This window comes from Typopeltis vanoorti, chromosome 15 (genome assembly GCF_054136105.1).
Source record: "Typopeltis vanoorti isolate ZY-2024b chromosome 15, IOZ_Tvanoo_1.0, whole genome shotgun sequence".
NCBI classification, from domain to species: domain Eukaryota; kingdom Metazoa; phylum Arthropoda; class Arachnida; order Uropygi; family Thelyphonidae; genus Typopeltis; species Typopeltis vanoorti.
In genome coordinates, this window is record NC_143563.1 from 87,249,741 (window position 1) to 87,266,460 (window position 16,720).

The window sequence follows — 16,720 nt, forward strand, 5'->3', positions numbered from 1 at the left end:
TATTGCATAATCTGCATTGCATGTGTCATATAAATTTGCCCCAACATCACTGTTACAAATTACTGTTCTGAGAGCTCACCTATCCAACTGATTAATCTTAGAATGTAATCCTTGCTGTGTGGTAATCAATGAAAAACCTTTGCAAAATCTGAGTATACCACTATATATGCATCTCCCTTGTCCAATGCATTTTGTCACCTACTGTAGTACATAAGTGAATTAGTAACACTCTCTTTAATGAGTCCATGCAGACCTGAGGGTGAATACTGCTGTTATCGCTTGTGTAAGAGCTCTTATTCATCTCTCAGATACCTAAACCACAACTCCAGATGTGCACAAATTATCCTATAATTTAAAGCCAAGGTCTTAATGCCACCTTTGTGAAGTGGAACAATTTTATTCTATTTTCACTCCTTTGGAAATTATGGTGGTGCAAGGCCCTTGTTAAAATGGTACACCAAGTCTGCTGTTAACTCCTGGAATATTTCCTTAAGACAGAAGGTGATATGTGATCAAGTCCACTTAATTCCTCATATAGTTCTTGCTCATTCACAAGCAATCCATCCTCTCTCTCTCTACATTTCAGCTTCTCATGATGTCACATTGATATTATTATTATTATTGTAAGGGCACTTCTAGTAGTGCACTCAGGATTTAATCTTGGGGAGGGGGAGTTGAGTAGATAATTCGAGAATACACATTATGCATCGTATATGACCTATGACTGAGCATCTGCAATGATCGCTAATTCATAAGTAGTATAGAAATAGAAGTCACGATACAACATGAATAAAAAAAGAAGAATTTTAATCAAGAAAATAACACTAGAAATATTTTGGAAATATTTCTAGTGTTATTTTCCCCTTTTTCTTTGGGAGGAAAGGGCCCCTTGCCTCCCCCCCCTTTGAACCCATTAACAGATAAAGCACTCACAACTGACTCTGGCAACCAATTCCACTCATCCATAATGCTCCAAGCAAAATATATAATCTTCACACCCCTACTAACCACACCTTTCTTCAACATCCAGGAATGATTCCTTGTTATGGTCCCTCTAGCCAAGTGCTAAAACATTTCTCCTACATCAATCCTATAAAACCCTTTAAGCAACTTAAATGTTTCTATCATATCCCCTCTTCTTCTCCTATCAACTAACTTCTGCAATCCTCATAGGGGACATTCCACAGACCACTGACCATCTTGGTCACACACCTCTGAATCCCTTCCACCACTTCCACATTCCCAAGAAACCCAGGCACAGTAATCCAGATGTTGGTGTATCAAGGCCTTATAAAGAGGAATTATAACTTCCTTATTTCTACTTGTTAATGTGCTCTTTAACAGCCAAGTAATCTTATTGGCTACCTTAGCAATATGTCTTCTAAATTTTAACTCTGTATCTACTATCACCCCTAAATCTCTAGTTTCATCTATATCCTGGAGTACAGTGCCATCAATGTGATTCACAGCTTGTAATCTATTTATCCCAAAATGCATAACTTTACATTTCTCGACATTAAACTGACAAAAATAATCTTTTGCCCATATTTGACAGCCTATTTAAATCATCCTGCAAGCTCTCCACATTGTCTTGATTAACTATCACTCTACCTGATTTTGCATCATCAGCAAACAACTGAATATTTCCTTTCAGGTTATTTCTCATATAATTTATGTACAAATTAAACAGCAATGGTCTCACAACTGAACCTTGCAGCACACCACTATTCATCTGTTTTTTGCCTCAATTCTGCCTCTCCCATATACCACTTTTTGATGTCTGTCCAGCAGCCACATTCTTATCAATTTGACCAGTACCATATCCATTTCCATTTGTTCTAATTTGCATAACAGAGTTCCATGTGGTATTCTGTCAAATACCTTTGCAAAATCCAGCAGAATAATCGTGTGGCCATTTCCTTTATCCAACTCTGCTGTTACTCTATTATAAAAAGTTAGTAAATTACTAAGGCATGACTGACTCTTCACAAAGCCATGTTGCCCCTCATACAGCATTATATTTTTATCCACTCATTCTTGAATTCTCTTTTTGACCAATTTTCCAGTACTTTTACCATCATGCCTAAGATACTGATTAATCTATAATTTACTACTGGAGACTTAGGACCTCCCTTATGCAAGGGAATTATTTTGCCCTCTTTACACTCCCTTGGAACTCTACCATAGCAGACTTAAAGAGCCTAGTCAGAGGCATTCCAGTTCCATTGAACATGCTCACAAAACCCAACCTGATATCCTATCTAATTATTATTATTGTTCAGGCCTCTATGGACTCAAAAGAACTCATTGTGGGAGATCGTTTCTAAGAAACACAAGTCTATCAAGACTCATCGAGGGAGGCCCCTCCTGGGAAACACACACAGTCTGTCATACCACTCCTTAAACGCATTGACCATTCTCGCACTCACCACTCTATCAGGCAATGCATTCCATAGTTCAACCACCTTCCATGCAAAGAAACCACTCCTCACCCTCTTTCTCACAGTTTCCTTTCGTAACTTCCAGGGATGGCCCTTTGTCATGAGTTGAACAGCTTGGTTGAACACCCCCAGCTGTTCAACCAAGCGAAAGAACTCCCCATTGTCAACCCTGTAACTACCTCTCAACAGTTTAAAAGTCTCAATCATATCACCTCTCCTTCTTCTATCCACCAAACTCTGCAGTTCACATTCCCTCAGCTGATCCTCATAACTAACATTGTACAGTCCTGACACCATCTTTGTTATCTGCCTTTATACCTTCAAATACTGGGGACCAGATCTGAGAACAATAGTCTAAGTGTGGTCTGATCATAGTTTTATACAACGGAATGATAACCCTTTTTATCTCTGCAGGTCAGTGTCCTTCTCATTATTGCAGCAATCCTCTGTGTTACCTTCACTACCTTTGCAATATGTCCCCTAAATTTCAGGTTTCTATCAATCATCAACCCCAAATCTCTTGTCTTCCCTACTTCCTCCAGTTTAACTCCTCCCATAGAGTATGCAGCGTCCCATCGATGTGTCCCAAACCTCAAGACCTTACATTTTGCTGCATTAAACTGATACCCCATTCATTTGCCCATCTATCTAGCTTATTGAAATCCTCTTGCAGGGCTACCACATCTGCACTATTATTAATAACCCTTCCCAGCTTTGCATCATCCGCAAACAACTGAATATCCCCTTGCAATCCATGGACAATTTCATTGATATTAAGGTTAAACAATATAGGTCCCAGTACTGAGCCCTGTGGAACCCCACTTGTAACCTTCTGCCTCTTTTATATTGCTCCACCATACACAACTCTCTGATACCTATCGGACAGCCAATCCTGAATCCAGTTGACTAATCTGACATCCAGACCCATGTGCTGCAATTTGAATATCAGCTTATCATGTGGCACCCTGTCAAATGCCTTTGCTAAGTCTAGGAAAATGGCAGTATATGCCTTTCCCTCATCTAATGCTCTTGTAACTTTATTATAAAAGGGCGCTCTTGTTTTAGCATATTGCTAAAACAAGAGCGCCCCTTAACAAATCCATGTTGACTCTCACAGATAACATTACCCTCATCTGCCCAATGTTGTATACGGTCCCTCACTACTTTCTCCAAGATCTTACTAACTACTGATGACACACAAACTGGCCTATAATTAGACACTTTTAGTCTACTACCGCCCTTATGCAATGGCACTATCTTACCTTCCTTCCATTCGATGGACACCTTTCCTGCAGCCAGATTTCATTGAAAAGCCAGGTCAAAGGCACTGTCAGTTCCCTAGCACATTCTCTCAAAACTCGTGGTGAAATACCATCCAGTCCCACAGCTTTACTGACATCCAGAGTACTCAGTATTTGGAACACACTCTCCTCCTGCACCTCTAAATCTCGAACCTGCCCTATCCCTCTAGTATTCAAATTGACTCCTCCAGGATGAAATACTCCAATAAAATGTTCATTGAACAATTCCACTATGTCCTCTGCATTAGTCACTCTATTCCCATTTTTATCCCACAGTGTCATTCTTCCTCAGTCATTTCTCCTCCTACTGGTCACATAGCTAAAAAATTCCCTAGGATTTTCCTTGGATCTAAGGGCCAATCTTTTCTCATATTCCAGTTTCACCTTCCTTACCATACTAGTCACTTTCCTGGCCTGTGTCTTACATTCTTCATGCATCTTTTCTTCACCTGTCTCCTTATATCTCTTCCATAGCCTCTTTTTCGCATGCAGTTCCTGTTTAATATTGTTTGTCATCCACTTTACTCCAAATTTTGTCCTCTTCTTCACTCATGGAATACAGCTTACCATTGCTGCTAACAAATATTCCTTCACAATTTCCCAAGCACTAATGATATCCCGGCCTTCCAATTTCTCCCTCCACGAAACTTTCCACAGCTGTATTTACATTGAAATTTTGCAATATCCTAAGAATCTCCAATTCACCCACCTCTTTTCCCTCATTCGTGTCTGTCAAATATGTTAAAGCAGTAACCTCACTTGATGGTATACCCTTGCAAAGTGGTCACTGAGTAACTGAACTGTTTTATCTGCTTCTGTTGCCTTGTGACCATCATCACTCATTAAGGTCAATCTTCTATAGTCATTCTTCCTCTTACTTGCCACATAACAAAATAATTCTTTGGGATTGCCTTTGGCCTGCTTCTTCTTATGCACCTTGTGCTTTTAATACCTGATTAACCCTCCTCACCTTAGGTATGTAATTTAATACTAGATGACCCTTATGGATGAAAACCTTTCATCCATATCCATAAATATATGGATGAAATGCTTACTGAATACTTCAACAATGTCCTCTGCAGCAGTTACTAATCTATCATTTGCATTCATTAACAAACATCAGCTTACTGGAATCATTATTTCTTGAACTTGCTAGGATTTTTCTTGGACTAATTTGCTAATTTCTACCTATTGCACTTTTGCTGTCATTACTGAGTCACCTTCATTGCCTGCTCTTGACATTCATACAATTGAGTATTACCAATATTCATATTGTGTTGTTTCACAGTGTCTTCTTCCACACGTCATGCTAAACATCTTCATTCATTCATTTGACACCTATCTTATTCAAACTTTTAATCTTTGGAATACATTCACACATTGATGCTGTTAAATAACTCTTGAGAAGTGTCAAAGTAGTGTTTATTTCATGCTATATCTCAAATATGCCTTGGCGTTTTGTGATCACTGGCCTTGTAGTTTCACAAATATCCTTTCCACATAGAAGTCTTCATATTACTGGCCAAATGGAGAGAAAAGTGACATCCATTCATAAAAGGATCAGATCTAAGATTCTTGATCCTCATGTACCCTCTGTTACATACTGCCAGAGATAGATGTCCCTCAAGGACTGAAGAAATGCATTCATTATTCTCAGATCTGTTCATTTTAATCACCCATAACCATCATCCTTCCCTTGTTTACTAAGCAAGTTGCCTATGCTTTTCATTTCATTCACTGAATGAAAAGTGCAGCTAACAGTGAGCAGCACTCGTTAGATTCGATTATGGAGTCAACTGTTATTTGAGGTAAAACTTTCAATAATATGTTTTGATTGCTGTTTGAATTCTGGTGTGTAATGGTGAATCCAAGTCTCATGCATAGTAATAAATCGATGCACAAAATCAGTTTTATTCTTATTAAAACGCTCCAAGCAGTGTTCAGGGATTGTCATGCAAGTGCATTTTTGATCTGCTGTGAACAAGCACGGACCATCTTGCTCATAGCTTTTTCATTTGCAATTCTTCATGCAAAATATATCCCACGCCTTATTTTGAAATGCCTATGGTCTCAGCAATTTCTTGCACTTTGATTGCTGGTTATCCAATGCCATATTGTGCATTTGAACGATGATTTCTGGTGTTGTTATGCTTTTTGGACGTTATTCATGTGGATCATCTTCAAGGCTGGTATGGCCACATTTAAATTTGCCAGCCCATTTCTTCTTTGTCAAAAATGAAGGAGAAGAGTGCCCATAAACTTTTATGAATTTCACTTGGCAATAAACCTTCTTTAACAGAATTTTATAACTGCACGATACTTGATTTCATCCATTTCAAGGGATACAGACAACACTTTTGCTTCAGACAGCTGTATAAAACAAACCACTTGATAGAATGACTTGCAATTTCACATGGATGCTTATGATATGATAGTTGTACAACTTATAAAAAATAAAAAATCGTGCCGATAGTGTTGGCATCTATGGTCGAGGCCGAGAACGTTTCAAACCACCCTCATATTTTTGTAAATGTTTATGAAAGATACTAGTAGTGGTAGTGGACAGTAGATAGCTTTGGTGTAGTTGGTGGAGACAGAGAGCTGTTTAGCAGGCGCCCTCCCTCGATGAGTCTTTGGACTCCCTGGAGGTGTCAGTAATAATAATAATAAAAATTCTGTTTTGACCTTTGCATTAAGGTCATTCAGAAATATACATAAGACTACATTACAGTAACTAGCAAAATACATCACATCTGAAACTACTTAACTCACCTGAACTCTTGTGGTAAAATAATTAATTACATCAGCCAATCAATTTCTTATTTATGCCATTTGGTTCTTGCACTTAACTTTTAGTCTTGACACTTCATATTATTGTATTTATTCATTCATTGATTTGACCCATGGCATTTAGCCTTGAGACCTTTTTTATGTGTGTCTACACAGAGAGGGTGGTCATAAAGTTAAATATTAATAGAACTATTTAGTAAAAATTATGCAAAAGGTCAAGTCTTAATATTTTATTGTTAATGCAGTTTTTAATTATTTTAATTAACACCCTTCAACATAACTGCCATTTTTGTGGATACATCTTTTAAATTTATTCTCAGATATTATGAATTACATTGTATAACAGATGTGCTGGTATTGCTTGAATTGCATTTGTTATTTTGACTTTTAATTCATCCAAAGAATGAGATTTTGACAAAATAATAATAATGGGGCTAGATCAGACAATGCAGTGGCTAATCAATTGATCTGCCTCTATGGATCAATTTGTTTGGGAAGGTGTTATTTAAAAACTTTCACACATTCAATGAATAATAACAAGTGCTCTGCCTTGCAGGAAGGTGGTGTTCTTTTCCTTTAGTGTTATACGGTGATCAGCATTCATTTTGGTAAATTATCGAGACTACAAAAGAAGTGAGAAGATACAAATATGCAGGAAGAATTTTGATGGACTCTGAGGTGTTAAATGATAGTTGAGAATGAGAAGTAAATATTAAATCCAAAGTGGAAGGCAGCAAAAAGCATAAGATCAGCCAAAAAGGGGTGAGCTAGAGAATATGATGTATTAGTAATGAAAGGACAAAATGTGAATGTGATGCTGAGAACAGAAGAGAGCATGACTGAAGAAGCAAAAAGGAGTGAGAGCATGAATGACAGAACAAATGCAAGCATGATTATCAATATGAAAGATAACATGACTGCCAGAATGCATGGCTTGGAGAATGAAATAACTTGATGGATATGCAAATTGAGATTAGGTGTTTGGATATGAACAGGATGATGTGAAAAAATTTAATTAATAAGTGGAGAGAGGGAAAAAATAGTGGCAAATGAATCAAGCATGGTCCTATATTCCATTATTAAAGGTTTGGCAGTTGAGAGGAGCATAAATCTATTTTTCAGGAGGGAGGATGAACAAAGTGATTGATGTGAGAGAATTAGTAGTCATTGTGAGAACAAATGATTTGGGCGGGCACAGAGAGAGATAGAGATGTGAGAATGAACACAAGTAAATTATCAGGGAGAGTGAAAGACAACAGTGTTTGGTAGAAAGGGTAGTTAGTATGTTGCCCAAGGTTGGCAAGCAAAAATCATGATGTGCTAGCAGAGCTGTGTGAAGAGAAATGGGCACAGTTTGCTTATGAGTGGACACACATTTGAAGGATGGATGGAATTGTATCAAAGTGGTGGATTGTATTTAAATGGATTTAATGTATGAATTGAATGGAGAAATTGTTAAAATAAGAAAATAAGCTATATGAACAAGGGGATCACAGGCAGTCAGTGTTGATGTGAAAAAGCAGGCGAATGGAATAGATGAGATGGAAGTGCTTGTGAGGAGAGTAGCATGAGAACAGGAATGCATGTTGGAGGTGGATGGGAAGACTGTGAGGAGAGTATATTCTGCAAGCATTTAAAAATGCATGAATATGGATGGGCAGCACAGCAATACATGGGGAGTAACTAAGTTCTGGGACTAATAAATGGGATAAGGCTGGTACAGGAAAGACTGGTTGTTTAGAAATGAATTGTTTTGTTTACCTTTGAATGCCAGAAGTAAGGATATGGATGATATCCTGACAGCAGAAATGGAAGGTATGATGTTTTCCATGAGAATAGGAAGAACAACAATGTGTGATGATAGCAGTGGAATTAAGTCTACACAAGGTTGAAATAGTAACAGTGGTTTTGAGGCAGTATGGTGTGAGGTGTAGGTTGACAGAATAAGATATTTAGTATAGCAGAATGAGTATGGCAATGATGAGGATGACATTAACTTGTAAAAAGAAAGAGTTATAATACCCTTATATCAGGGGTGCACCAGTAGTGTCCGGTGCCTGTGTGCAAAACTTTAGTTGGCACCCCCTATCCCCCCCCATCCAATAAAAAAATCACTTTAAAAAAACGTTTTTTTTTAAAAGTATTTCCTCCTCTTTGGTGCCTGTGTGCGTCGCACACATTGCACATATGGTCGCCATGCCCCTGCCTTGTATAAGGCATAATGCACATTGATCAGATTATTACTGGGGTTACAATGAGCTGATGATATCTTAGATCTTTGGAATATGAAGACAGAGTGAGGCAAAATGCAATTTGCAGAGCTTTGTGAACAGAACACAACCCCCCACCCCCTCACAAACTTAAGTTTTGGGACATAGGTTTGTGTTATCAGATTAATGTCATTGGCTACATAAAGTGCAGAGCAGGGTCTTTAAATCTCCGTCAATGAGTCTTTTAATAATCAAAAATGTGTAGACTTACTGCACACCAGCACTGTGGACTGGATAAGGATTAGATAATCTCGTAATGCTGCTTCTGGAGACCAAACATGAAACTTTTTAAATTCACTCCAGTCTTCCAATAAGCAGGGTGGTGGTCTCGCACCAGGTAATAAAATTCATCTACCACCTATATGGTGGTAGTTCGATTTCAGGTTTAGGATAAAGAAAAATGGACACTTTGTCTGTATTTGTCTTTGTGAACTTGAGCATTGTGTATCATGAATTAGAGTGACAGATTCTTGTATAATCATTGAATTAATGAAAATAACACTTTCTTCATATTCCAAAAACAGTAAGACAGAGTTCATAATGATTTGAATATCTTACTAATGGCTGTTCTGTTTGCCAATGTTTAGAATAGTGTTTTTTGACATCAAGATAAGAGATTTTTCTGGAGGTAGGATAGCATATTCAAATCATTCACTGAATATTGAACATAGTGTGTAGGACTAACATAAGAATTAACAAACACAGTGACATATTTACAGAATTCAATGAATGATTTAAATATGCTATTCCTCCTCACCTAGAAAATTCTCCTTACCATAATGCCATAAAACATCACTGTAGCATCTACATGTGGTCATTATTTTCATTATAGATAATTGAAATTCAAATGTTTTTAGCTTCAAATTAGCATGTTCTTTTTAACGATACAAAACTCCTTGCAAAGGTGGGGCAAGCTACCAACACTCCTATCTCAGTATCTCCCATAATGCAAAACACATCTCCTTGCGGATATGTATAATGCTATGCATTAAGGGAAGGGCCACTACCCAGACTAGTTTTGACCTTTATTGAGGTCTCTTCAGTGGGAGCCAGGCCCGGAGGTGGAGATACAAGGCAGAAGCAATGGCAGGTCATCTTTACCTATAGGAGTTGCCAAACGGTGTGCCACCTTTTTATTAAATTACTCTGGATTTAGATGACCTGCCATTGCTTCTGCCTTGTATCTCCACCTCTGGGCCTGGATCCCACTGAAGAGACCTCAATAAAGGTCGCAACTAGTCTGGGTAGTGGCCCGTCCCTTAATGCATAACATTATACATATCCGAAAGGAGATGTGTTTTGCATTATGGGAGATACTGAGATAAGAGTGTTGGTAGCTTGCTCCACCTTTGCAAGGAGTTGCCCAGTGTGTACCACTTTACCCCAGACCTGAAGATACTTTCAGGCGCAAACTTTGTTTGCACACACTTGGATAAAGGATTAAACTAAATTTATTATAATTTTGTATCGAAAATTATGTTCTTTTTAATTTTTATAATTTTAGTGAAAATGAAAATTAATTTCATGTATGCAAGCATGGAATCATGTGACAAGTTTATGATTCTTCCTACCTTTACTCAAAATATACAGGCAGACTTTGCCAAGATAATAAAGATGTGGCGAAGAAGGGTGTGAGGAGTAGATTTTTTATGTGTTGGTGAGTGGAATGCATTTCCAGAGTGCATTGTCAATGCAGGGAGTGTAGATAACTTCAAAATTCATTATGACAGACATATTGCTGTTGAGTGGGCCTCCCACGATGAGTCTATTAACTCCATGGAGGTTATACCAAAATAATAATAATATACCTGTATAAATTTATTATAATAGACATGAAATTATCTTTGCTTAACCAATGTAGAATTAAAAATGAAACAGAAAAAAAAAAAAAAAAAGATGTAAGCAAACAAACATTGCATGTGAAGTATCTTCAAGAATAGGCTACTTATATATAGAGGCCGATTATTATTTAACAGGAATATAATTTCTTATCTATTACAATTTATAAAAAAAATGACACTGTAGCTAGATATATTTCTTGGCTCTTTCATGAGAAATACAAACATGAAAGATATTTCTTCATGTAACATTTGTTTTCTAAAAATAATATGAAGAAATGTTCGAAATATAATTAGCATTCATAAATGTATGATAAAAATTTACTTACTCTGTAGCAACATTGATATCAGGGGGTTTACCCGTAGCATTCTGTACAACTAGGAACAGTTTTGTTACTATTTCAATAACATGACCAGTCTCGAAGAGAAAATCCCCCTTCTTCTTAGTTGTTTCTGACTAGAGGTGAAGGAGAAGTTAATGTTGAAAGCAGTATTAAAAAAGACTCAAGTTATTATGAATTAACCTATTCATGATAACATCTTGTTATGCATTTTTTTATAACTGCTGTAATTTAATTATACGAGGGTGGTATGAAAAGTTCTCAGCCTCGACCATTTTTTTTTTTTTTTTTTTTTTTAAGTTGGTACATCTGTCATAAGCATCCATGTGAAATTGCAAGCCATTCTATCAAATAGTTTGTTTTATACAGCTGTCTGAAGCAAAAATGTTGTCTGTATAACTTGAAATAGATAAAATTGAGTATCGTGCAGTTGTAAAAGAAGGTTTAACGGCAAAAGAAATTCATTCGAAGTTCAGAAAAGTTTATGGGCATCCTTTTTCTTCATTTTTGACAATTAAGAAATGGGCTGCCGAGTATAAACATGGCCATACCAGCTTGAAGATGATCCACGTGAAGGATGTTCAAAATGTGTAACAACACCAGAAATCATTGATCATGTGCACAATATGGTATTGGATAACCAGTTAGTCAGAGTGCATGAAATTGCTGAGACTATAGGCATTTCAAAAGAACATGTAGGATATATTTTGCTTGAAGAATTGCAAATGAAAAAGCTTTGTGCAAGATGGGTGCCATGCTTGCTCACAGCAGATCAAAAACCCACTTGCATGAAAATCACTGAACAGTGCTTGACAGAGCGTCTTAACAAGAATAAAACTGATTTTGTGCATTGATTTATTACTGTGGATGAGACTTGGATTTACCATTACACACCAGAGTCAAAACAGTGGACAGAAGCTGGTTGTTCAGCGCAAAGAAGACAAAGTCGGTTCCATCAGCAGGAAAGGTCATGGCATCGGTGTTTTGAGATACTAAAGGCATTTTGTTTATTAATTATATTGAAAGGAGTAAAACAATCACTGGGGAATATTATTCTGATCTTTTAACCAGACCCGGTTTGCAGAAGAAAAAAATCATCTTTCATCAGGACAATGCACCTGGCCACAAAGGTGTTTTGCAAATGGGAAAATTAAGGGTTCTGCACTATGAATTGCTGGAACATCCACCCTATTCCTCAGATTTGGCTCCCTCTGACTTCTATCTCTTCCCAAAACTAAAACTCTTCCTTGATGGTCAGCATTTTTGTTTGAATCAAGAGGTGATTGCAGCTGTAGAGGGTATTTTGCAGATCTTACTGAGAACTGCTACAGGGACAGATAATGGCGCTGGAATAAATGTATTAGTCTTAAGGGAAATTATGTTGAAAAATAATTTTGAAATTATAAATTCGTTTTTTCGTTGTTAGGCCGAGAACGTTTCAGACCACCATCGTAGTTCTCAAATGAAAAGTGTTACATATTCAAATACATATTATTTTGCATTTCAGGAGGGAGAGAGAGAAACAGCTACAACAACAAAAATCTGAGTTTTCAGTAATCTTCTCCACTATTGTCTGAATAATTCAGTTACCACGTATAATATAATAACACTCACAAATCTAGTACCAATCGCAACCTAGCACTTAAAAATTAGTTTTCAGACACCAGAAATGAGCTAGTTTTGCATGTATCATTGCAGGTTATTATCACCTAAAATTTTTATGTATTGTATTTTCTTTCTTATGTAGGATAAGCAAGATGATTTCACCAGAGCAGCTGGCAAAATAACACTATATGAGCAAAATTAATAACTACAATGGTGTGTGCCCTGTAGGATAAGATTAAGTTCGAGGTTTCAGGGTACATTCCTGAGATGGGGTCTTTAGGTAATACAGATTAGTATTTTATAAGTATGAGAGGAATGAAAATAAGGAGGGATTACCATAAATAAAACAAAGCTAGCTGTTTTATTCTCTTGTTCATTTCACCAGATAAAGTTATGAAATGGAAATTTATTTTTTGTAGTGTTTTTTCTGTGAATCTATTTTTTTTGGACATATTCACAGAAATTCACTAACATCTTCACAAGGAACTATCTTAGTGTGTATGTGTTTTGGGGGATTTCATTGGTGTAGTTTTGCTACTGGCACAAAACATATCATCATGAAATTCCTGATATTTACCTTCAGATGGGGTATAGGATATTATGATAGTACTATATAAAATGTTTACATAATTACTAACTTCATATCAACAATTTTTCTTCAAGTTAATATCTTATCTGTCAGGACTCCAACATTGTCAAATTTTATATTTCGGTCTTCTAAGGCACTCTTAACTGCCCTAGATCTCAGTCTTCCTCTAGGTCTTTTTCTACCATACTGGCAAAAAACATTTTATTATTATACAGGCATCTCCATGGAGTAAGAAGACCCATTGTGGGAGATCCATTGTTCACACAATACCTATCATACTGCTCCTTAAACTCATTCACTGATGAAGCACTCACAACTACCTCTGGCAACCCATTCTATCGATTTGCCAACCTCCAAGCAAAAAATTTAGTCCTAACACCCTTGCTAACAACACTTACACAATTTCCATGGATGACCCCTTGTTCTCTCCCTTCTTGCCATATACTGTAATTTTTCACTCTCAATCCTATAAAATCCCTTTAATAATTTATATATGTCAATCATGTCTCATCTTTTTCACCTATCAGCTAGTTTTGAAGCTAACATTCTCATAGGAGCATTTACCTGCCCCAATCTTTGCGCTTGCCTCTGGATCCTCTTCACCACTTCTTTATTCCCATAAAATTGAAGTGGGCTTATTAAAGCTTTATAAAAGAGAACAATAGCCTCTCTCTGCCTGCTCATCAATAACCATGTAATCTGAAATACTGTTTTGGTTTCCTTTGCATTATGTCCTCTAAGCTTCAACTGCAATCACTCCCAAGTCCCTGGTCTCATCCCTGGTTTCCTGCAGTTCAGTTCAGTTTCATCAATATGTTACACAGCTTGTGATCTCTTTCTGTAGTGTATCACATTACACTTGGTCAAATTAAACTGGCAGCCATTTACCTTTGCCTATAGTGCTAGTCTATTTAAGTCTTCCTGCAGGATCTACATAACTTCGTTTAGCATCATCAGCAAACAACTAAATTATTATTATTACGTGATACTTCCAGGGAGTCCATAGACTCATTGAGGGAGGGCACTTGTTTTACAACTCTGTCTCCATCACTCAATCCACCAACTACAATGAACCACAACTACACCAACGCCCCTAGTATTTTCACAGACAATCACAAACATTCATGCCCACGGCGCGATTTGAACCCACAGCCTTTTGGCTGGAGGAACCAACCAGGTCGGTGCCTGGTTGGCTGAGTGAGTTTTTATATCAATATACAAAATTCACAACAGAGGACCAAACATCATTGAGCCCTGCAATTGATCACTTGTCTTCTCCTAGACTCAACTTCTCCATAAACCACCCTCTAATCCAAATCACCACATTTGTATCCATACCCATTTGCTCCAGTTTATGCAACAAATTTCCATGTGGAATCTTGTCGTGGAATCTTGTCTTTGCAAGGTCTAGCAGTATAACTTCATAAATTAAAGATGCCAAGAAATTACATTCTTGGTTTAATCCTTTATCCAAGTGTAAGCAAACAATGTGCATGTGAAGTATCTTCATTACCGGGCATTAAGTTACACATTAGCCTTATGTAGAGGCTAATGACTTTCAATATCCAACTCCATTATCACTTTTGTGTGGAAAGGCTTATGTGTTCACTGTACATGTTAATTTATTCTTAAATGGAATTGATGAGAACACAGACTAATAAGAAAATAATTACTACTTATTAACTTATTTGTTAATATTTTGCTACAGCAAATAAGTTAATAAATATGAATTAGTCTGTGTTCTCATCAATTCCATTAAAAATAAATTAACATCTATTATCACTTTATTATAAAAAGTAAGCAAATTACTAAGATAAGACCTATCATTCACAAAATCATGTTGTCTATATAGAGTATCGTATTCCTACCCAGCCTTGAATTCTGTCTTCAACACCATTCCTCAGATTCTGATTGGCCTAAAATTTGCTATTTCAGTCTTGGAAACTTCCTTTATGGAGTGGGACTATTTGTTACTTTCCCAGTAATAAGGCTTAAACAACTTGGTCAGAGGAGCTGATAATTCCCTTGCACATACTGAAATGTAATCTAATCCCATGGCTGTGTTTGCATTAAAACTCTGCAATATTTTAAGCACCTCCATTCTCCTATCAGTCAATGTCACAATTGGCATTGCAATATCACCACCTAGATGGTACACTCCTGCAAACTGTTCACTCAGTAATTCAACTATTTGGTTTGGTTCTTTTAAAAATTCTCTTTAGGATTTCTTTGGTCTCATCAGCTTGCTTTTAGTCTTCCTTGCCATATGCCACCCTTCTTGCCTGTGCCTTGTACTGCCCATTGGCATGCTGATCGCCTTTTTCTTTATAATCCCTCCACAATCTTCTCTTTGTCTGCAACTCTTGCTTAATGAAACTATTCATCCACCTGACTCTGGGTATACATTCTGATACTGCTTTCTTCAAACATCCCTTGATCACCTCTCATGCACCACAAACATCTCTCTTCACTAAATTCTTATGCCATGGCACCGCTGAAAGCTCACCTCAGTTTGTTAAAACCACCTGCTTTGTAATTCCACATAATATCCCTTCTTAACAGAAAATTATTACCACTTGACACCTCCAAAGAGTCCAAGGGCTCTCATCGTGAGAGGGCACTCTACTCTACTCCACTACACACATCTCACCATCTTCCTTACTACTCAATTCTCCTACTACAGCACCACCACCAACAACATTTTTTTTTGTGTGTTCTCAATGGCCAATTTGCCTGTATGCAGGATGAAAAACCAAAGTTCTCAAGAGAAACAATCCTGCTACCTCTGTAAGAGATTGGCTAACTCACCTTCAATTGAAAAAGACCATATAAAGATTCCTTTTGTTAGATGATAATTGAACATAGATCTTTTCCAACTGAAAAGTGCAATGTTCTACTGTCTTCCAATTGTGCTATGGAGATGCTTGATCTGGCAATCTCTCTCTTCAAGACTACTTTCTCCTCAGCAGAGGCAGCATAGCTAGATTGGTTAGTATCAAATTCTCTGATGCTATGATCAGATCCAGTACTCTTGAACCATGTGTAATTATCTCTCATCAGCTATATAAATTCTAATCTTAGGTGTTGGACCTTACAGCTTATTTTAATGGCATTACAACACCAAGTGAACTAAATTATAAAAGATGCTTGTTAAATGGCTTATATTTCACTGGATTTCAAACCAGCATCTTCAGATGCACAAAACACATTTACAATTTACATACAACAATGAGCAAGTGTGAAACAATTCAAATTGTAACAGACAAAAGATCTCAAGTCCTAATTTGGCATCCTCTAATGTTGTAAAAAAAGTATTACAGTTGTGTTGTGTAATTATACATTGTATAAAGCCCTGATCAGACCACACTTAGACTACTGCTCTCAAATTTGGTCTCCAGGATTTGAAGGGGATAAATTAACTGTGGAAAGTGCACAGAGGCAGATAACAAAAATGGCTTCAGGTCTATACAATGTTAGTTATGAGGATCTGCTGAGGGAATGTGGACGGACTGCAGAGTTTGGTAGATAGAAGAAGGAGAAGTGAT

At 37.1% G+C, this 16,720-nt stretch overlaps 1 pseudogene; it reads right to left on the minus strand.

The window, feature by feature from the left end:
* LOC150098955 (general transcription factor II-I repeat domain-containing protein 2-like) overlaps nt 1-16,720 on the minus strand; it is a 196,260-nt pseudogene that overhangs the window by 105,009 nt on the left and 74,531 nt on the right.